General features: G+C 41.3%; 1 long non-coding RNA gene across 1 annotated transcript in view; it reads left to right on the forward strand.

Annotated features, from left to right (window-relative positions):
* The first annotated feature begins 2,474 nt into the window (after positions 1 to 2,474).
* Positions 2,475 to 23,993, forward strand: part of LOC114672385 (uncharacterized) — a 30,544-nt gene continuing 9,025 nt past the window's right edge. The window contains exon 1 of the long non-coding RNA XR_003722734.2: positions 2,475 to 2,586. This is a non-coding gene — a long non-coding RNA (uncharacterized LOC114672385). The remainder of the gene's footprint in view (positions 2,587 to 23,993) is intronic.

A 23,993-nucleotide genomic window follows, 5' to 3' on the forward strand; every position in this document is an offset into this window, starting at 1 on the left:
GTCTGTATTATTTTATTCCCAGCTGGCTTTGTAATTTCTGATACTTGCATTTGAATTTCTGATCCCTAACATAAAACAATAATCAGGTAAATTGTTTCTGAGGGCCCTGTCCCTGGGTTGTCAGTTTATATAAAGTATTAAATATTTTGTTTTCTTTTAGTTTCTTTCTTGCCTCATCTACAATATGGAAACAACTCTTCTAGGCTACCACATAGGGCTTCAGATTTCTGTAACTGACACAAATATGTGTATATAATTTTGCAAGCATAGAGTTATAAAGAAGACTTAGACTATTCATGCATGCAGTTCTTGAAGTTGGGTCACTGTTTTCTAGAATAGTTAAAACATTTTATAACTACTTTTATGACCACACATTTTATTGGTTTTATTTTTCATTTCAAAGAAAGTCAAAAGTATTACTTTAGTGTTAAACAAAACTTAATGCACAGAAGTACCCAAAATAAAAAGAAAAAATCCTTCCTGTTTTACTTCCCTAGGGGTAACCACAGTTAGCACTTGAGTGTTTTTCTTTCCATACCTTTGTTTCCGTTTGTGTCTTTGTTTTAGTTTTAGGTTTTGCACCTACAATTACATAGATACTAGAATATGTATTTATATGAACATAGAAACATAGAACATATGGGTTTTTCCCAAAAATACGTGCTTTGCAACTTGCTTTTAAAAAATTTGACAGTATGTCATAATCATTTTTCCATATGTATACACAAATGTATATGCTTCATTGTGATGGCTACATAGTATTCAGAGCATGGATGTAATTTATTTTAGCACCTCACTTTTGACAGATATTTCAGTTATTTCTGATTTTTGCTAATATAAATGTAATGACACTGTTTTTAGCAATGTGATGGGCAAATGATGGTGTCTCATTTTGTTTAATTTGAATTTCCCTTCTTAATCACTGAGATGGAACATCTTTGCCTATGTTTATTAGCCATTTTTATTTCCTCTCCTGGGAATTGTTTATATCCTGAGTTGCTTACTGAACTGTGGACATGAAAATAATGTAACCAGAACATACATGTATGTAGTTATATACTAAGGGATGTTTCAAAACCTCACTCCTGTCTTGGAGTGTGTGTTCTTGTTCCTTCCTAGCATGTCAGCTTCCTCTTTTTATGGCTTGTAGATCACCAGATTAGCAACATTTGTTCTTTGTTCAGAACAACTAGCTAGGGGCAACATGTAATTTACAAAGAAATGTAGAGGTTACAATCTACTGATGGCAAAGAGAAGTAATAGATATAAAACATACATGGAGCAAATCTAACAAAAGATAATGACAATTGCTTTCTTTTGAGCAGTGCTTTGCAGTGTTAAAGAAGATGTGTGTATAAATAGCTAAAATATTAAGCAAAAAGTTAAATGCTATAGCATCATAATAGGGATTCCAGGGGAAACATATAAGTCGAGAGTGTGGGGACTGATATTGTGGAACCAGAAAGAACTCCAAGAAGGATGGTAGATAGAGATAAAAGAAGGGATGGGAAGCCTTCTTCGAAGTGGAAGATAAAAATGTGAAGAGAAAGGACAAAAGAAGGACCAGCTCCCATTAGATTGAGCACAGCATTTAGAATGCCTGGGAAGTGACACAGGAGTGAAGACTCCCCTATTAACCTTTCTTCTGAGCACCATACTCCTGTTAAGTCAGTCTTAAGGCTGTGCCATTTTTATCGGCCATATCTCACTAGTGGTTTATCTGGGGTTTGAGTTGAACTGAAATCTTCTAATGTTTCCACACAGACATTGTCTGTGACCACAGAAGGAATACACTACATGTGAACCATTCTATCCCTGATTTTTAGTCACTGTGACACCCATTAACTCATTGAGTCCTTTATTATCTAATGTGACAGCATTCTGAAGATAGGTACTGCCCTCCCAGTATGCATTAGGGCTGTGGTAGATGGTAAGGAGACAAAGGTGAACGTGGCAGGTTTCCTTCCTTGTGTAACCTCAAGTTTATTACAGGTGGGATAAGTGGAGTGCTTAGGTACTTGGCTAGAACATGTGAGTACCCCAGTCTCAGAGGTAGTGTGTCTGGATTTAAATCTGTTTCAAGGCCTGATCTTCACTCTTGTTAAAAGGGTTAGCCTGCAAAGGTTCTTTACCACTTGTATGAGTCTGGTGAGACAGAGCACTCATACATACCAAGTTAGGCAAACAGATGTAATACTCACAGATAAGCAGCAAGGATAAACTAAAGCCTAGGATCCATGACAAGCTGGTCCTCCAGACCTCAGGAAAGCCGCCCAGGGTGGGTGGAGTCTCATCTGCACAGATCCCATGTCACACTACAGCTAAGGAAACCGAAAGCACACCACCCTGGGCTTTTATATCCTGGGAGACATGGGACTTGCTGAGTGCAAGTGTCACAGAATATAGCCTGGTGGTTCCGGGCCTTTCTCCTTATCTCAGGATGTCATATTCTCAGTGCAAGAAATCTGGGTGGATCAAGGTTATGCAGAGACCTGTCCTCCTGCATAGCCTTGTTGGGAAGGACCAACAGGTGGCTTGCTGGTGCCTGAGACACAAGAGACTGGTGAGATGAGCTGAGAATGGGAGGTGATAGTTCACATTCTCATTCAGGGAAGCCTTGGCTTTTATTTATATTATATTTTATTGTACCTGTTTACAGAAGATCAGTATGCCTTAGCAGATGGAGGAAGTTTTACTTACACTTAAAAATTTTTTTTTTTTTTTTCTTGCTGAACCAGTTAGTTCACATGGCCCTCTGGCATACTAGAAAGGTGGAGTGGCTCTAATAATGGTGGCATTACAATAGAATCTAACTGGACATCTGTTACTTCTTTCAGGGTTCATATTCAGATTACTTTGCTTTGTGTTATCTTGTTTTATTGCTTGCTGTATATTGTAAATGTTACAATAACAAACTGACCTAGGGTGAGAACAATTTTCAACTTGCTGGATTTCTTTTTTCTTTTTTTTTTTTTTTTTTTTTTTGAGACGGAGTCTCGCACTGTGTCACCCAGGCTGGAATGCAGTGGCGCGATCTCGGCTCACTGCAAGCTCCGCCTCCCAGGTTCACGCCATTCTCCTGCCTCAGCCTCCGAGTAGCTGGGACTACAGGCGCCCGCCACCACGCCCGGCTAGTTTTTTGTATTTTTAGTAGAGACGGGGTTTCACCATGTTAGCCAGGATGGTCTCGATCTCCTGACCTCGTGATCCACCCGCCTCGGCCTCCCAAAGTGCTGGGATTACAGGCTTGAGCCACCGCGCCCGGCCTAACTTGCTGGATTTCTATATAAATAATACACTCTGTGTATCTCCCACATCGGTTTGCTCAGATAGTTTATAAAACACCAATAAAATATCTGACTTCAGGATTAAGTACGTGGATAGACACTTGATAAGTGTTGGAAGGCAAGGCTTCTGATCTCATTTCTGCCACTTCTAATTGTGTAGCACAAATCACAAACTTATTTCCTCATAGGTAAAATAGGGAGGGTTCAGTTGACAAGGTGTCCTTAGTGTCCCATCCAGCTGCCAAAAACAACAGCCACCCCAGACCCAAACCCATGACTTCAAGAGACACAAGTGTGTGCTGACCTCAGAGATGCATGGCTGCATATCTTCCTGGTTATGCATTTGCTGTGCCACCTGACAGCCTGACCTTCAATCTGTCCTCTCCTCTATCTACAAGCCTGAGTCCCTCAGCTTCTTGGAACTTCCATTTCTTCAACTGTAATATAAAGAAAATAATAGTACTGTTACCGGAAAGGGGTCCTGATCAAGACTCCAGAGAGCATTCTTGGATCTCACACAAGAAAGAATTCGAGGCAAAATCATACAGCAAAGTGAAAGTAAGTTTATTAAGAAAGTAAAGGAACAGCAAGCAGGCTCTGTGGTGTAATGGACAGCGCATTGGACGTCTAGCCTAAATTGAAAGAGATTTAAAGATAGTAAAGGAATAGAGCATGGCTAGTTCATAGACAGAGCAGCCCTGAGGGCTGCTGGTTGCCCATTTTTATGGTTATTTCTTGATTATATGTTAAACAAGGGGTGGATTATTCATGCCTCCCCATTTTTAGACCACATAGGGTAACTTCCTGACATGCCCATGGCATTTGTAAAGTGTCATGGTGCTGGTGGGAGTGTAGCAGTGAGAAGACCAGAGGTCACTCTCATTACCATCTTGGTTTTGGTGGGATTTAGCAGGCTTCTTCGCTGCAACTGTTTTATCAGCAAGGTCTGTATGACCTGTATCTTGTGCTGACCTCCTGTCTCATCCTGTGACTAAGAATGCCTTAACTTACTGGGAATGTAGGCTAGCAGGTCTTAGCGTTATTTTATCAAGTCCCTATTTAAGATACAATTGCTCTGGTTCAAATACCTCTGACAGTACCTCTGTCATAGAGGTGCCTCGCGGTCAGAACAAATTTATAGACAAAAATATAATGTGATGTACAGAAATTGGAAGTGAGGTACAGAAACAGCTGGATTGGTTACAGCTCAGCATTTGCCTTATTTGAACACAGTTTGAACACAGCAGTAAATGACTAGTTGAAACATGGCTGCTGGGATTGGCCAAGACTCAGAGATTGTTACAGGCACATACTCCTGAGTTAGGTTTTCAATCTTGCCTACCTATTAAGTTAGGTAGCAGTTCATGCGCCAGGACTAAAATGCAGAGTTATGGAGTCCTTCTCAGGCCATGTTTAGTTTGCTTTAACACACTAAGGCATTTTTGAAATGAAAACAGCGAAATTCCAAATAAACAGTAAATAGAACTACCAGTCAGTGAGTCATTTTTCTTGGCTCACAGTGAAAACGCATAAAAACACTGGAGAAAGTATAATGTAAAATGACATTTAATGAAGAAGACTTCAATAAATGGATGAGAAGTTGGGATTTTTCAGAGGCTAAAAAGCAAGTGAAAGCAGAAAGGTCAAAGAGGTAGGCTTTTACCATGGAGACACTTACCAAAGCAAACTCTGGTTTTCTTCCTTGAGAAGCCCAAATGTCCTGAAGCCAAGGCTTGTTACAGTAGGTAGCCAGGCAGACATGAACAGGGCAGGAGAGGCCCCCCTTCATCAGGAATGTCTGGCAACCATCAGGTGATGGTCAGGCAGTTGTTAAACTGCCTCTGTAAAATAACAATTTGTTGCAGCCAGCGCCAGGGAAAGGCAGTCTCCCAATAGATAGAAACTCCTCAAACTGGTGATCAGCAGCTTCCCGATGGAGTTGGGCGGGCGGGTTCACGTATGTTCACCAAGCAGCAAAATGGCAGAGTTTAACTGGTATAGGACCTTCTAGGAACACTTGACTAGTAAGGGAAGAACGCCTCAAGTGAGCATGCATACAACTCCAGTAAACGCAATGCCCAAGCGGCCCCTCTCAAGTGCTGGCAGGTCACTGTGCACGTGGAATGCCAACGTATAAGACCCCAAGTCGAAGGTCAAACCATGCACTTGATCTCTCAAGTCACCTGCTTGGCCTCTTCCAAGTATACTTTACTTCCTTTTGTTCCTGCTCTAAAACTTTTTAATAAACTTTCACTCCCACTTTAAAACTTGCCTCAATCTGTCCTTATGCCTCATGCCCCTCAGTCAAATTCTTTATTCTGGGGAGGCAAGAATTGAGGTTGCTGCAGACCCAAACAAATTCAGATTCACTGCTGCTAACAGACTTGCCTGAATTGAGGGTGGAATAGCAGACCCCTATCAAACCTAGAAGACATGAAAGGTGAAAGTGCTGATGTCTTCTTGGATTTCTTCTTCTCCCTTTTCTTTTGGAAGCGAATTGTTCAGGAAGTCCTCTTCATTCTGTAATGAGTCATTGCTCCTGACCTTCAACCCTTCAGGCACTGACATCCTCTACCAGTGAAAATCTCACTTACATGTGGAATCTTAAAAAAAAAAAAAAAAAAAAAAGTCAAATATACAGAGAGAGAGAAATTGTGGGTGTGGTTACCAGGGGAAGGGCAGGGGTTGGGAGGAGAGAGGAAATGGAGACATGTAGGTTAGAGTTTACAAAGTAGCAGATGAGTGGGATGAACAAATCTAGATATCTAATGAACAACATGAAGTCTAGTTAATAAAATTGTACTTTATTTGGGAATTCTGCTAAATGAGTAGATTTTAGCTCCTCAGGACACATACACACACGCAAATGGGTAATTGCATGAGATGATGGATATGTTAATTTGCCTCACTATAGTAACCACATTACTATCTATATGTATCCCACAACATTATGTTGTATGCCTTAAATACACATACACAATTAAATTTATTTAACACAATTTTAAAAAATAAAATAAAGTCATGGGTGTTGGAGTATGTTTAGATTTGCACAATTTATAGCATGTGGTATGTACTCAAAATATATTAGTTTTCCCATCTTCAACTAGAAAACAGAGGAGATTGTAATGTTAAAGATGCTTGAGAATGTTACACATTAAAAGCAGAATTTTAAGAATCTTAATGTAGGGGGGAGGGGGGAAGGGATTGCATTGGGAGTTATACCTGATGTAAATGACGAGTTGATGGGTGCAGCACAGCAACATGGCACAAGTATACATATGTAACAAACCTGCACGTTATGCACATGTACCCTACAACTTAAAGTATAATAAAAATAAATAAATTAAAAAAAAAAAGAATCTTAATGTAATAGTGTTGGAAAGAAAAGCATTAGAGAATAGGACAGTGTTAGGACATGGTTTAGGACAGTGCTTTTCAAACTGTTTCTGATAAGGAGCCAGTCTTTTCTTTTCTTTTCTTTCTTTCTTTTTCTTTCTTTCTTTCTTTTTTCTTCCTTCCTTCCTCTTTCTTTCTTTTCCTCCTTCCCTTCCTTCCTCCCTCCCTTCCTTTTCTTTTTTCCTTCCTTCCTTCCTTCCCCCTTTCCCTTAACCCTTTCCCTTTCCCCTTCCCCTTCTCTCTCTTTTCTTTTCTTTTCTTTCTTTTCTTTCTTTCGTGTTGCCCAGGCTGGAATGCAAGGGCACAATCTTGGCTCATCACAACCTATACCTCCCCAGGTTCAAGTGATTCTTCTGCCTCAGCCTCCCAAGTAGCTGTGATTACAGGCATGCGCTACCACACCTGGCTAATTTTGTATTTTTGGTAGAGACGAGGTTTCTCCATTTTGGCCAGGCTGGTCTCGAACTCCTGACCTCAGATGATCTGCCTGCCTCGACCTCCCAAAGTGCTGGGATTACAGGCATGAGCCACCTTACACAGCCAAGACCAGAGTTTTATTATTACTCAAATCAGTCTCTCTGAGCATTTGGAGAGCAGGGTTTTTAAGGATAACTTGGTGGGTGGAGGGAAGCCAGTGAGCCGGGAGTGCTGATTGGTTAGAGATGAAAAATAATCGGGAGTCGAAGCTGTCTTCTTGCACTGAGTCCATTCCTGGGTGCGGGCCATGAGATCAGATGAGCCAGTTTATGGATCTGGATGGTGCCAGCTGATCCATCAAGAGCAGGGTCTGCAAAACATCTCAAGCACTGATCTTAGGAGCAGTTTAGGGAGGGTCAGAATGCTGTAGCCTCCAGCTGCATGACTTCTAAACCATAATTTATAATCCTGTGGCTAATGTTAGTCCTTCAAAGGCAGTCTAGTCCCCAGGCAAGAAGGAGGTCTGCTTTGGGAAAGGGCTGTTACTGTCTTTGTTTATAAACCATAAACTAGGTTTCTCTCAAAGTTAGTTCAGTCCATGCTCAGGAATGAACAAGGACAGGTTGGAGGTTAGAAGCAGGACGGAGTCTGTTAAGTTAGATCTCTTTCACTGGCTCAGTCACAATTTTGCAAAAGTGGTTTCAAGATCAAGTGCAGGGTTTGACCTTTTGACTTGGGTTTTATATGTTGGCATAATTCCAGGTCCTTGCATTATTTCTGCCCTGATTCTTCCCTTGGGGTGTGCTGTCCACAGGCGCAGTGCCCTGCCAATGCTTGGGAGGGGCTGCATACACAGTGTGTTTACTGGAATTGTGCGCATGCTCACTTAGGTCGTTCTTCCCTTACCAGTAGAGTGTTCCTAGAGTAAGGTCCTATAGCAGTTAAGCTCCACCATTTTGCCTCTTAGTGCACATGCTTGAACCCACTTGCTCAGATCCTAAGATCTTACTGGAAAGTTGCTGATCACCAGTTTCAGATTTTTTCTACCTATTGGAGAACTGCCTTTCCCCTGGCACTGGCTGTGACCAATTATTATTTTAGAGAGACAGTTAACAACCACCTGACCATCACCTGGTGGTTGCCTGACATTCCTGGTGGTGTTGGGGAGGGGGGGTCCTCTGCTGCCCTGCTCATGTCTGACTAGTTGCCTACTATAACAAGCCCATTACGTGGTTACATTTATAGCAAGGCAGATTGCACATCCTGGGACATCTTAGTAGAAGCAAGTGAGAAAGGCTTATTTTAGGATTTGGGCTTGTATTAGGTGATACTGAGAAGTGGAGCTTTGCCTGGATTCGTTGCTGTCAAGGGAGCAGAGGCAATTTTATGACTGGGTATTTTAACAAATCTTATTGAAGGGGGTAGGAATAAACTGAGTCTGAAGTTTTAATTGGCAGAGGCAAGATCCTCTCATATTAGCTAGGTTGGGGGATATTTCGGTTATTTTTGTGGTTTGGGCTTGTTTGTTTTTCTGTTCAGATATGATGATGGAGTGCTCTTGTTTTTGTCATGATCACAGAGTACTGTGGTCTGATGTTGATGTTCAGTGAAACTGTTTATGTTCCACACCAAAGCCTAACTGTGAGTGCTAGGCCAACTTCCAGTTGTCGGGCTGCTTTTTCCTTTCTTACCTCCATGAGGTGATATAATTCTTGTGTAAGGGTAAAAACATTGGAAGGATAAAGGAACAAAATGTGGTGGATTGCTGTAGAGGACTAGCATTGATCCTCAAACTTTGACATGCATCAGAATATCCTGGAAGACCTCTGAAGATACGGAGGGCTGGGCTCCATGCCGAGTTTCTGATTCTGTAGCTCTAGGGTAAGACTTGAAAATGTGCATTTCTAACCAGTCCTCAGGTGTTGTCTATGCTACCAGACCACACTTTGAAAACCACTGAAATAGATGGAAGTATCAAAAGTGAGGATAATTACAGTATAAGAAAACTGACCCAATAGAGGTAGCTGCAATTCCCAAGATAAAAATCTAGAGCGGGCCGGGTGCAGTGGCTCATGCCTGTAATCCCAACACACTGGGAGGCCAAAGCGGGTGGATCATCTGAGGTCAGGAGATCGAGACTAGCCTGGCCAATGTGGTGAAACCCTGTTCCTACTAAAAATACAAAAATTAGCTGGCTGTAGTGGTGCATGCCTGTAATCCCAGCTACTCAGGAGGCTGAGGCAGGAGAATTGCTTGAACCCAGGAGGTGGAGGTTGCAGTGAGCCGAGATCACGCCACTGTACTCCAGCCTGGGCCACAAGAGTGAGACTCTGTCTCAAAAAAAAAAAAAAAAAATCTAGAGTGGTCTCTATGTTACTCTCTGATGCAATTCTAACACTGTAGAATTGTAGAATTGTGCATTTTCCTATTTTAAATTACCAGTCTTTCAGGGGGAAGGGCATATAGGAAGATTCTCCCAAAAATAATTTGTGCAAATTGTTGACAGTCAAATTATGTAGTACACATAAAAGTAAAAATTTTATGTGTTTATTGTTCATTTTCCAGGAAATTCTCAATTATAAGTAGGCATATTTATTTTAGGGAAATGGATTAGAAAAACCAGTTTTCCACTAGATTATTTACAAATTGTCTTACTATACATTATACATATTACATGCAAAGTAGGCCTTATCATCCTTTTTTAACTATTCTCTCATCAATATTAAGATAGAATTCTTTAAAAGGAATGTAACTGCTCACCCTTTTGACTAAAAATTTGACATTTTCTACTTGATTTGGTTTACTTTTTCCTGAAAAAAGGGAACACAGTGAAAGGAAGTGATAAATAGATATGCGAATGGGTTATCCTTTCTTGTTCTGAAAAATTAGTTTTAAGTTTATTTTTCTCTATATAGGAGATAAAAGAAGTGTGACATGGACCACTTATGGTTTAAGCTGAATTCCCTCTGTCTTATAATTTTTACTGAGATCCAGTTTATGTTTGACCTAAAAAATTTAAGTATCATACAGTTTATATAAGAACTTAATATAATTTTCTACAGCTCTTTTAACAAGTTGTAAACTATTTTATTAACCCTTTCTTTAAAAGGCTACCAAGAAGCTGATAATTCATGAGAAACAGATAAAATGACTATAAATTATTCCTCTCAAATAGGACACTTGGCCCTCTTTCGAAAATAATTTTGTCATCTCTTTAGAGAGACTAGTCTTTGGCAGGGAGCTAGAGCTTGCAAATCTAACAGGGGGTTTTCCGTGTTGCATCAGAATAAGAATTCAGGCTGGGCACAGTGGCTCACACCTGTAATCCCAGCACTTTGGGAGGCTGAGGTGGGCAGATCACGAGGTCAGGAGTTCAAGACCAGCCTGGCCAACATAGTGAAACCCCGTCTCTACTAAAAATACAAAAATTAGCCAGGCATGTTGGCGTGTGCCTGTAGTCCCAGCCACTTGGGAGGCTGAGGCAGGAGAATCGCTTGAACCCGGGAGGTGGAGGCTACAGCGAGCTGAGATCACCCCACAGCATACCAGCCCGGATGACAGTAAGAGACTTTGTCTCAAAAAAAAAAAAAAAAAAGAGAATAAGAATTCAAATAGAATAAGATAATTAACTTGAAATTCTAGGGTTAGGTCCACTCCTGACTATCTAGTGGACCAGGAGCCAGTCTTGTGTCTTGTTCTGATGAGTAATTAACTTCAGTTTCTTCATTTGTGAAATAAAGGGCCCAGACTAGATCATCTTTAGGGATTCCCTGAGCTCTGAAATGTTTAAACTGTTGGAGTAGGCCTAAGGGTATCAGTTTCAATGATGTTGTACTCATCTGTTTCACAGCTCTTCTTGAATATTTTGTTCAATATCAGAAGGATGTTGAGAGCAGAGCATGTAAGGAGATGATGAAAGGTCTAGGAACATATTAGGAAGAATTGGAGGAATGGAGCTTGGAAAAGTGGTTCAAGGTGGGAGAGGTATGAGATCTTTTTCTCTGAAAAATATGGAATCTCTCATGTGAAGAAGGCAAACATGTATTCCAAGAACAATGGGTGAAACTTACAAGGAGACAATTTCAGTTCCTATATACCCCTTTATCGCTAACTTCTGGTCCCTGATCCTCCAGAAGATCTTTTGATCTCTGGGCCACTGGCTTAAACTCTCCTCCTCAAAATCCAGTCCCACCTCCTCAACACATTTTTATGTAAGTTCTAAAACTCCAACTTCCCTAGAAAATCCTTTAAACATCAACTGCCTGCTTTATCTTTCCTTTCCTTGCAAAATTTTCAGAGAGCACTCCAGCCTGATCTCTAGGCTCAGAGTATACAGGTCACTTGTGTCAATGCTGACAGCCAGAAAACAAACCTGGCACAGGCCCTGGTACGTGCAGCTAGTCTTGCTTTGTTGTACCTTACAACTCCTCCTACTTCCTGGTGTTCTGTAATCAGACTCCTCAGCCACAGACCTTCCTATACAATGCCTCCTGCGAATATATCCTGGATCCCTACTGCAAAGAATTCATGTCCCTTGGACAGAGACAGATCTTCTAAATTACAAAGCCCTTTTGCCTCCACTTTTGAAAGAGCCTGTCAAATTTAGAGAGGAGTTAGAAAGATTAGTGGCCATTTATAACCCCATTCATAGGAACCTCCACTGGCTACTAAGGGGTATTCTTTCCACCCATGATTATACTGTGGTTATCACACATTCCAGAAAGCCCCCAGATGAATGTCTTACCTCTAGAGGGAACAAGTGGCCAGAACTTCTCCCAGATCCTCCTACAATTGACCAGGAAATGGCTGAGTTATGGGGCCTGATAGAGACAATAATTGAGGCCTTTTCCTCTAAGGTGAAGTGGTCTAGGGTTGAATTATGTACTCAGAAGAAAGGGGAACATCTTAAGGCCTGTATGGAATGATTTATACAAACTTTTGGAAGGTTCACTGCATTAAATCCTGAAGTCTTAAGACATAAAAAATGTTAAAATTCTGCCTTGGTTAGAAATCACCCCGATATAAAGAGCCAAATCCAAAATAGTGTCATTGTGTGGACAGGTCATTCTCTGGACGTTATTATAGAAGGAGCAATGCAATTCTTTAAAAAGAACTTGCAGGAAAATAAGAGGAAAAAGGGATTAAAGTCAATAGTAATTGCTTTGCAAATTGATTCTTTACAAAAACAAAATCATAACTCCAGGGAAAACTCAAAACCCACTCACCTTTCTCCCCAACCACAGAGCTTTGTGTTCAGATGTTTGCAGATATTGTAAAAAAACAAGGGCACTGGAAAAACAACTGTCCTAGACTTATGAGAAAGGAAAGCTTAAATAACCGTCTCCCTAGACCCCAGCACCTTCACAAGGTCAGCTTTCTCTCTTCTGTGGGACAATACCCCATCGACTGATGGGGTCAGCTAGTTTTCAGTCACACCCTAGATCCCACTATTAAACTTATAGTAGAGGATTGGGAACTGACATTCTCTTTCTTTTTTTTTAATAACAGATAAACTTTAGCTATGTTGCTCAGACTGGACTCCTGGGCTCAAGTAATCCTCTTGCCTCAGCCGCAGACTACAGACATGGGCCACAGGGCCAGCTGGGAACTGTAAAACTTAATTGCCACGGGTGCAACTGTCCCTACCATCTGCTCAGAGGATCTATCTCTCCCTGTCACCTCTGCTTCTATTCAAGCTATTGGAGTTTCTGGCCAATGTATTTCATTGCCCATGTATCAGGCCACCGCAATACCCTTAGGCCTTCTTAACACCCATCATGTAACTCTAATAGATTCATTGCCCAATGTACACAGCAAATCAATATGCGAAGACACATATTGGGGGCAGCAGAGAAGGAGGTTTAATTGTAGGGCTACCAAACGAGGAGATGAGAGGAAACCTCAAATCCACCTCCCTGAGGAATTTGGGGTTAGGGTTTTTAAGGATTTTGGAGTAGGCCAAAGCGTGGAGATTGTTGATTGGTTGAAGAGTACAGGGTGAACTAATGACACAGGAGGTGAAGAAGTTGTGTTTTCATGCTGATCCCATTCCTTTATGCTGGTCTTTAAACTGGTTGCTGGAATTCAGGGAATGTAACAAAACGTATGATTCTTATATCAGAGATCCTGTTTGTAGGAATAATGGGGATGCAAATCAATTTTTAAACAGTCTTACGACCCTAATCCAGACGAACAATGTGGACAATGTGTTTACATCTGCAGATGCTCAGATTCTAGTGCTATGTGCCTTTCAGCAACAAGGAAGTGGGCCAAAGTGCAGCCTGATTAATGCTGAATTATAATTATATTTCTGTCTAGAAACCGATATGCAATGCTTGTCAACCCTGTGGGAGCATTTTCAGTCAAGCTTTTCTAGTTTCTGAGTCCTCACCAGCAAACTTTTTATGTGGAGATGTGTTATGCAATGTAAAGAGAGAGGCATTTTTATTTCCCTGGCCTTAGACTTCCTCCTTTCCCTAATGGAAATTCATCTTGATTTTAAATTCTCTGAAGAGGAAGCAACCTTAAAAGATGTCTCAACTCATCTCCCAGCCTCACATGCCAATGAGGTTGAACTGCTACTGCACGTAGAGCCTGTAGGTATTGCCTGGAAAAGAATAAACCTTTCCTGTTAGTAGCTCAGTATGCCCTCTCGCAAAATGCAGAGCAAGAAATTAAACCTGAGAAAGAAAGAAAGAAAGAAAAAAAACCTTTTTGTCTAAGGAATGCAAACCTCTTTAAATTATCAGGTCCAGAGAGGTATTTATACTATATAAACAGCAGTCAGGTTTCATTCGCCCTTGAGCTAAAGAATTACCTCTTGAAGCTATATGTGCTATATGAGCTATAGACTAACTGAAACCATGTAGCCAGAAGATGTCATATACCCTATAGTTCAACAATGTATATAGCCAATCACTAACCAATGTATTTCTGTAAATCAGTGAGAATTCTTGATGAACATATTTTGTAATCACTCCCTCTCCTGATTTGTCCTTTTTCTTTAAACACTTGAACCTTTCCTTTGTTCTCCTGAAGGCTTACCAAGGCAACCTGGAATCAGGCTACAATCCTCAGCCTTGGCACAGATAAACTCTTTAATTTAGCCTCAGCTTCTTCCTTTTAGGTCAACAAACTTATAATAGACTGTCTTTTGCAGAGGGTGTTCTTGTCTTTATTTCCTTCCTTACTCTGTAATACCTTAATCTTGCCAGTAAAGAAAGAAGGAACATTTCATTCAGACAGGAATAAAATCTATTGACTTGTAAAAGATCTAAGAGCCCAGAAACTCCTTTGTGATTTTTCAGCACCCCTTAGTCCCTAATCCAGCTGACATTTCTACTTCAATTTCTGCTGATACAGCCTGATTTACAGTGATTGACATCTGCTCAATTTTCTTTTCAATTCCATGCGCCCTGACTCAAAATTTCTCTTTACATTTACATTTAGAGGGAGAAAATTAACATGAACTCATATACCTCAGGGATACTGTGAGTCCTTTTCAATGTTTTCCCGAGTCCTTAAAGCCAGCTTAGTCTCTGTGGCCTTTACCCAAGGCTCCACTCTTGTTCATTATTCTGATATGATCCTTTAGTTTGTTACTGAACTAAGCAGCCTGCTCTTCTACACTCCCTCATTCTCCTAAAGGCACTAGCTCAACAGAGGCTATAAAGCCTTCCGATCTAAACTTCAGTGGGGGCAAATAACTGTTACTTATGTAGGATTGAATTGCTAGGTTGTCATATCTCAGAGCACTCAAAAGCTTACCCCAAAACGCCTAGAGTCAATTTTGTGCATTCCCCTCCCAAAAAAACATCTAATAAATGTCTAGGGGCAGCTGGTTATTGCCACCAATATATTCCTAATTTTGCTGCCCTTGCTAAGCTCCTATATACCCTCCTCCCGGACACTACTTCTGAGCCCATTTTCTTGGACTGTAGAGCCATAAATATCCTCTGGAGCCTTAAAACTAATGTCCACATCCCCTGCTCTCAGCTAATCTGATTTTGACATACCTTTTTGCCCATCTTACCATGAAATAATGGGATTGCTGCAGATATTCGGAACAATTTTTTTGCCTCTCTGATAACACCCTGTGGTATACTTCTCATGTCAATTGGACCCCCATGACGATGGGCAGTAGCCACAGCTACCACCCTAATAATTGACAAAGCCAGTATATTCTGATATTACACTGCTTCATTCATCAATATGTTTCCCATGCTGTCTGTTCTCTTACAAGTTCATAAGATACAACACCTTTCTCCAGGTGGCAGGCCACCTATGAACAGGCCCTGTCCACCAGCTCCTCTATCATGTTGCATTGTTGTAATACTTTAAACCCGGCTGCTCTACTGCCCCTCCCTGATGATGGAGATCTTCACGCCATTCCATATGATTGCCTTGCAATGATAGAAAAGGTCTCAAAACCACAAGAAGACCTCCTAGATACTCCTTAGGCAATCCAGACTTATTTCTGTTTTGTAATGGCTTCCGTGGATGACATTTCCAGGAAACATAACTGTTAAGCCATAGTTTTCCCTTGTGAAACATTTGAGGCATCCTCTTTGTCCACTGTAAAGTTAGCCCAAGCTGCTGAATGTATAGATCTTGCTAGAGCTGGCATAATGGCAAAGGAAAAATTGCCACTATTTACCCTGACTCCGGATATGCCTTGGGCGTCTGCCACACTATTGACAATCTGGAAATCCAGCAGATTCTTAATTTCTGCTGATAATCCTATTGCCAATGAGCATATAATTGCTGCTCTATTACACGCTATTCACCTCCCTATTCAAATTGCTATTGTTTATTGTTCAGCTCATCCTAAGGAGACTGATACTATATCTCTAGGGAACTGAGAGGGTGGAGAAGGCTACTAAGAATGCAGCCCCAAAGAACCTTCCTATTCTTTTCTACCCTTTATTAACCTGCCTTTATTGCTTACTGGTGTTATTGATTACCAGAGAATGCCCCACAATGCAAAAACAACAACAAAAACCCACAAATGAATACAAACGAATGTCAGATAAAATTATCAGGTGTATTATACCTGTGGCCAGTGGAATTCCTGTGGCCCCCTTCTTTTTGACTTTTTGGCTTGAAGCACTCATCTTCCTTCAGATGAGACATATGTACAGACAGAGGATAGTGAAGGAATGAAAAGATAATTGGTTTTGCCTTGGTATTTACAAAATTTCTAACTAAATTATTCTCAGTGCACTCCTAATAAATCCCATCAAATTTTTGGAGGAGACCAACAGGCCTCAGCAAGTCCTCTAAGACATTAGGCTTCAGGCTCTTGTTACGGTTTGGTTGTTGTCTGTATGTTTAGTGGATGGATTGAATGCTATCTGACTAGATGTGCTGACACCATGACAGTGGTAAAGAAATTAATAACAGGTCAGCACAGTGGCTCATGCCTGTAATCCCAGCACTTTGGGAGGCTGAGGCAGGTGGATCATCTGGGATCAGGAGTTCGATACCAGCCTGGCCAACATGGCAGAACCCTATCTCTACAAAAAAATACAAAAATTAGCCTGATGTGATGGTGCACGCCTGTAGTCCCAGCTACTACGGAGGGTGAGGCAGGAGACTTGAACCTGGGAGATGGAGGTTGCAGTGAGCTGAGATCGTGCCATTGCATTCCAGCCTGGGAGACAGAGCAAGACTCTGCCTCAAAAATACATTAATCAATTAATAAATAATAAATAACAGATCATTCTTCATTTGGACATTCCATTATAGATTGAATCAGACCACTGGCACTTATTTTACAGCAGAAATAAAACAGTTGTTTGTAAAAATTCTAGGGTATTCATTGTAATTTAATACCCTATATCATTCCCAATCCTCAAAGCAAGTGGAATGTAAACACTGAAACACAAAAGTAACTTTCGGACAAGTCCGTCAAGAAATTGGACTTAATTGGCTGAAAGCATTATACCTTATAAAAAAAAAATGGGCAAGGTGCAGTGGCTCAACTCTGTAATCCCATCACTTTGGGAGGCCAAGGTGGGCGGATCACTTGAGGTCAGGAGTTTGAGAGCAGCCTGGCCAGCATGGCAAAACCCCATCTCTACTAAAAATACAAAACTAGCCGGGCGAGGTGGTGGGCGCCTGAAATCCCAGCTTCTTGGGAGGCTGAGGCAGGAGAATTGCTTGAACCCGGCAGGTGGAGGTTGCATTGAGCTGAGATCGCATCACTGCATTCCAGACAGGGCGAGACTCCATAAAATAAACAAACAAACAAACAAAAAGCATTACCCTTTATAAAAATCTAGAATACTCCAAATAGAAGACATGGATTAACCTCTTTTGGAATAGTGTTTGGTTGCCCCATGCCTACTGGCAGCTCTAAACCTTCCATTTCTGGATTGAATGAACATTACAGGGACTTCAGTGAACAATTTGATGCTATGACTAGCTATACACAGACCCTATTATATTTAGAGCATATCATCAGCAGGTAAAAGGGGGATGGCTTCTGCTGACTAACAAGCCTTACTATAAACCTTTTGATTGGGAAATCAGAGTGCGTCAAGGTTTTCAGAAGAAAACATGCGCTGTCACCTAATTGGAAATGCCCTTGCAAAGTACCACTAACCCCCTACTCTGCTATCAAAATGAAAGAAGAATCCTCCAGGATTCATGCAAGTCATGCCAAACCAGACCCTGAAGACCAGTCCCAGGGCAACTGGAAGACCATCCCTACAGGTGACCTTTAAGTAAGGATTTCCAGAGTTGAGAACCAGGCCCAGGAAGCAAACAATATCATGAAGTAGACAGTTTTTCCCAAGATCACAGATCAAGAAACTTTGCTTGCACCTATTAATATTTTCTTCCTCTCTTCAGCCTCTCAAATTCAATAAATATAAAAACAACAAGAGATCAGAAAACAACAAACAAACCCGCTTCCTTCATCACAGACTACCTATGAACAGACCTGTTCACCAATCCCTCCGTCGTGTTGACTTATTGGCCTTTTATTTAAGGGCTGACTGTGGAGATCATTGTTCCAGTCTCTTCGATTGGCCCTCTGATCCTCCACTATGACCTTTTTTTTGAAACTGTGTCTCTCTTTTATTAGCCCTGACAGTTTTCTCAACAGGTTAATTGTGGACCTAACTCCCCTGAAACCAGTTTTCCAAACTTGGCCACATTAATTAATCTGATTGCTGGTTATGTCAGTGCCATCCAGATTATGCAAAAGAACCTAAACTAATTTTCATTTCTGCCAATGCAAGTACCTGGTGGACCAACTTGGAAAATGGATGTGTGACAGGGTATGGTATCAATGACCAACAAAATAATATCACTGGGCACAGTGGCTCACACCTGTAATCCCAGCACTTTGGGAGGTTTAAGCGAGTAGAGTTCAAGACCAGCCTGGGCAACATGGTGAGACCCCATCTCTACAAAAAAATGCAAAAAGTTAGCTGGGTGTGTTGTTGTGTGCCTGTAGTCCCAGCTACTTGGGAGGCTGAGGTGGGGGAATTGCTTGAGCCCAGGAGGTTGAGGCTGTCATGAGCTGTGATTATGCCACTGCACTCCAGCCTAGGTGACAGAGTAAGACTTTGTCTCAAAGAAAAAAAGAAAAAAGAAAATAATACCTTTCTACATCTTTTGGTGAGTTAATTTGATATAGAAAAATCTCTACGAAAGCTCAAAGGCTCTCCTTTGTTCAAGTAAAGTCATTAAAGGAAATTTTTCCCTTTGTATGGAAAATAATCATGGTGCTGGGCCCTTCCTGGGTGATATACCAAGGATATGTTGGAACCAAATCCTGTGGTTTGTTCTATAGGCGGCATTTTCAACCTCTCATGAAGGTCATAGATGGTCCTGGCACTGACTCTTGTGATACAAGCACTTGCCAAATCACCGGATGTCATAGCTGGCCTACAAGCCAGCCCTGTGCAACCCGGGGTAGTTCAGCTATTCCTCTAACTGGGCTTCCAAAAACCAAAGGTTACATATGGATAGACCAAAAATGTAGATTAACTTGGTCAGATGACAAAACCATACCTTATCGCTGCCAAAGCCAAACTCTAGGACTCTTATATCAGATACTTTGCAGCAGTTCTGCTCCTACAGACTGACAGGGACATAGGAAGATGGGAATGTGCAGATACCAACATGACATGTGTCAGAACATAACAAACCCCAGACTGGTGGGTCACAATTCCACTCTGACCTCATCCATGAACAACACTGGTCTTTTTATCTTATGTGGCAACAAAGTATATATGGTGTTCCCATCTATATGGTTAGGATGATGCAGACTTGAATACCTGATACCTCCCATCACCAGATACTCCCCTTTAAATGCCAGTCAGATTACAAGTGTGGGCTCAATTGTTCACAAAGTAGTGCCACACAAATGTACCAGAAGTGACATTATGGAAAACCCATTTGTGTGTCACAGTTACAAGTTCTCTTCACTATTGAGATCTTGTTCCTGGGCTTTGGAACTTACTTTTTGGAAAAGGCAGTTCCAAGTCTTTCCATAGTAATGGACAAGAGTTCAGTATTACTATTTAAACATTGGAAGCACTCCAATCAGAAGTTAAATTTTTGCTAGAGCCCAGGAGTTCAAGGCTACAGTGAGCTGTCATCATGCTATTTCACTCCAAAATTGTCATGGACTAGATTCACTAATAGTCAAAGAAGGAGGCGCTTGCTTGATCATTGGTGAAGAAAGCTGCTTCTATGTAAAGAGCTTAGGACAAATAGTGTCTAATTGGCGCCATGTAAAGGGCGAGATAAATATTAATCCTCTCCATCAGATAAATGAGGCTCACGATTTTAATGGACTGACCTATTTCTAGGGATGGGAGACTGGCTTAATGGGATATGATGAAATGTGCTTAGATTTGTTCTTTTCTGATGATTCATATTTGTAATCTATGTTCTTCTCTCCCTTTGCACATCTCTTGCCACTCAGCTACTAACCCAATTTTTCTCTCCACCGCCACCTGCTCAGCTTTTAATGTATGAAACTTCTAGGGAAGTTTCAGATGGGAGAAATAAAGGAGTTAAAAACATGCTGCCTCAAAATATGCTCCTCTGGCATATTGACTATTTTGAAATAAGGTACTTGAAAAACAGCAGGTGCAAGATCACTCTTTCTTTCTATCTCTTGAAAGTAGATGATGAAATTCCCGTGTGAAAGGTGTCTTCCCTATACCAGAAGGAAACATTATTCTTATCATTGGGGAAGGGAAGTTCAAGCAAAATATAGGGAGGGAAATCTGTAAATCAAACCTTGTTAAACTAACTCTTATCTTCCTAGTTTCTTCTCTACCCCATCAACTACCCTAGATCAAGCCTTTTAACTTTGTCACATTTTCATAAGTTTTTAATTTTTTTTGTTAAATTCAGAATATAAGTGTTTAACTCTAACTGTGACTTTGGGTGCTCATTTCCTTATGAAGACTCCTGTGCTACATAACATTTGTATTAAACAAGTTTGTATGCTTTTCTTCTGTTCACCTGTCTTATGTCAACTTAATTCTTAGACCCAGCTGAAAAACCCCAGGGAGTAGGAGTAAAGTTTTGTTCCCTTACAGTTCTATGATTCTAGTTTGATTCTAATTTAGTACAGATAAAAATTTGACCCCATGGTCACTTGGGGTATATAAGTATTTATGTACTTTAAGAACGGATCCCAGGTTGTGGTAAGGTTTGCTGATCATACATATTCATTTATTCATGCATTTTTTCAACAGTCATTGAGGATATATTATGTGTATACTCAACTATGCAACTAACTGACTAGATTACAGAGACAAATTAGACCAAGTCTTTGTCCTCAGTGACAGTCTAGCCTAATGGAGGAAAACAGACACAATGAATTAGGTATAATAGTGTCATAGGTGCTATGATAGACATTTTCATAGGGTCATTGAGGCTACTAAGACTAAACGATAAAAGATGGGACATTATGAGAGGAGTGTAACTGAGAAACCCCATTTTTCTAAGACATAGTTTAATTTTTTTCTCTCTCTCTTATTTTCTCTTTCTTCCTTTCCCCTGCTTCCTACTTAGCTCTTTAGAAACGCAACTATAACCTCTCACCCACCAGGAAGTTGTCTTGAGAGACAACAGTTGAATTACAACCCAAAGTCCTGCCAGCTCTCCCACCTGGAGAATTTTCAGCCACCTTTACAACCTATTTCTGCCTATAAAGATGCCAACTCAACTGCCTGGTAGATAATGTACCAAGCTATCACATGGACCCTCCCTGCCTGCTTACTTCCTCTCCTGGCTTTTAAAGTGCCCACTTTTTGCTCCAAAAGCAAAGAAATACCATTAAGACAGGAAGGCTATATTTCTTCTCCTAAACTAGCTTTGGAATAAAAGGTACTTTTTAAATACCAGACCTTGCTCTTGTTCATTGGACTCTGCAAGCAGTGAGCAACTGAACCTGCGTTTCAGTTACAAGACAGTAGGAAAGGCTTCATGGAGGAATTGACTCTTGAGTTGAGTCTTGAAGATGAGAAGATTCCACTAGGAGAATGGGCAATGAAAGGAAGGCCAGTACATGGGAGCTGATAAAACAGCATGGTGTGTGATGAGTCAGCCCAGTTCACACTTGTCTTGAGTGCAGTGTCCACAAGTACTGTATCATGAAGAGCTTAGTTACCAGGCAAGGGAATTTTTAAGTATTGCATCCTAAGCAGGCTTGTCCTAACACTTGTGGAGTTCAGGGCAAGAGCAGAAGTACAGGCTTCTTCCTATTTCCTCTCCTACAACTTAAAGATCCTCACACACATCTGTGAATAGGCCAGGCTGCGTATCTAACCTATGTCCTATCCTCATGAAAACATCTGCCTTTTGGTCTCCTCTAAGGTTTAAGAATGAGCCTTGGCAGCCTGGTGGCTTCATGGATCTGGAAGCCAACTCAGATCTTTTGGGCTGGGTGTTCCAGGAGTGTTGTCTATAAGTGGGGAGGACACAGGCTCTGGGAAGAACAGCCCTTTGGACCCATAGAGACTCCTGATCCCGAGTGAGGAGGGAAGTGTGGTTAGAGGAGGGCCAGAGTGGGGCTATCTAAATTTTAGTGGGGTAGCAAACTTTTTCTGTGAAAGACTAGCTAGTAAATAATTCAGGCTTTGAAGGCCAGATATGGCCACCACTGGATGTTCCTGTTTTGTTTTGGTTGCAGGCATTAAAAATACAAAATCCATTCTTAGCTTGAAGGCCATACAATATTAGGCTGCAGGTTGGATTTGGCCAGGGGTCATAATTGGTATGACATGCAACAAGAGTAGTAGCACATCTCTGAAGAGTGTGAAAAGGGGACTGACCGTCACTTTGTGTTTTAGAATTATCAGTTTGGCTTTGTGGAGCATATATAGAAACTGGAAAAACTGGAGGCTATTGTAATAATTCAAACAGGAGATGATGAGGCCCTGAACTAACTCAGCAGCAATGGGACTGGAGAAGATAGTAAATTAAGAACATGTTAAAGGAATTAGTGACTCTGGGTTTTTTATTAAAGCGACTGGGTCGTGGTTCTAATGACTGAGATGGTGACATCAAAGGGCAGGGTAGCATGAGCTAATAGGTTCTGTTTTTAGTATCTGGTTCTTGATTTTTATGTAGGAGACTCAAGGGGATGTCCAGTAGGTTCTCATACATACGAGTTGCTATTCTGTAGTGAGGGCAGGGCTGAAGATACAGATTTGAGAGTCACAGGGTACACATAGCCATCCCAGAGCATTTGAAAGGTGAAACTGAAGAGGAGAAATTCCTTGCATCCTACAAGTGTCTGTTCTTGAGATGAACCAGATCAAGACAGAGCAAGAGAGGAGATACTGAAGCCCAACCCTGAAAACTTGGCCCAGCTTCTGTGGCCGACAATCAAGGCTGAGGCTGGTGAGCAGTGTGGTGTGAGAGGCTGAAGCATGGTTGGAGTGTGGCCAAAATAAATCCGGAAGGGTGACCTATGAATGGTCAGCAGAGAAATCTTTCCTCCAGGGGGTAGTCTCTCAACTACTAGATCTACACCCTGAATTAGGAATCTCCTGTATTATTATATTTGACTCTAAGTCTCAAAGCTCAAGTGTGAGAGAAGCCTAATGTTTATGACCTATGAATCCACCTAATTTTGACTCCAAGCTGCCATGCATTAGGCTGGTAGGAAGGTGAACGTAAATCACTCCAGTAGGTTTGAGTCCACCTCAGTCACACTCCCTTACTCTGCCAAGGCTCCGGAGGCCTTCCTTAGTCATTGGTCATCTCCCACATCAGTCAATGCTGACATGCCCATTGTCTGTGTCTGCACAGTACTGGCAGGTCTGGCAGCATCTGGCAGTTTCCGTAACATATTTAGGACACTGGGCTATTTGGCAAAGCTCTGCAACCATTGCCTGGGGCTTTGTTTCCCTAGATGAACTGAGTACCTCCTGCCTGGAGTCTTGCTTCCCATAGTAATGACCTAAGCAGAAAATGGGTCCTTCTTGCTTCTAGACCTACAGATCTCTTCTCTTCAGGACGTCTAAAGTAATCTCTAGTTTGGGTGGATATTTCTCCCTCTTGTTCTTTCACCATATGCTTTTATAGTTCATCAAATTCATAACTTGAAAAACATGTTCCTCTTTACTCCAGGAAAGGAAGAGATTACTAATTGAAAGTGAGGGAAAATATTTGCATTTCACTTTCTAGTCCATCAAAAAAAGGGAAGAAAAACAAAAACAGTTAAGATTTTGTATTGAAATCGTGAGCATCTGCACCCTGCCACATATTTGTGGAGAGGAAGATCAGCAAGTGGAAGGAAACACCCAGGCCTCAGAAGGACTCGATGAATGGGACAATTGGCAGGACGTATGATGGGTCCGAGGAGTGGTTGAAGGTGATGTCTTTAAACTTGGGCTTCCCTGAGTTTCAGAA

The sequence above is a fragment of the Macaca mulatta genome, chromosome 14 (assembly GCF_049350105.2).
Source record: "Macaca mulatta isolate MMU2019108-1 chromosome 14, T2T-MMU8v2.0, whole genome shotgun sequence".
Classification (NCBI taxonomy): domain Eukaryota; kingdom Metazoa; phylum Chordata; class Mammalia; order Primates; family Cercopithecidae; genus Macaca; species Macaca mulatta.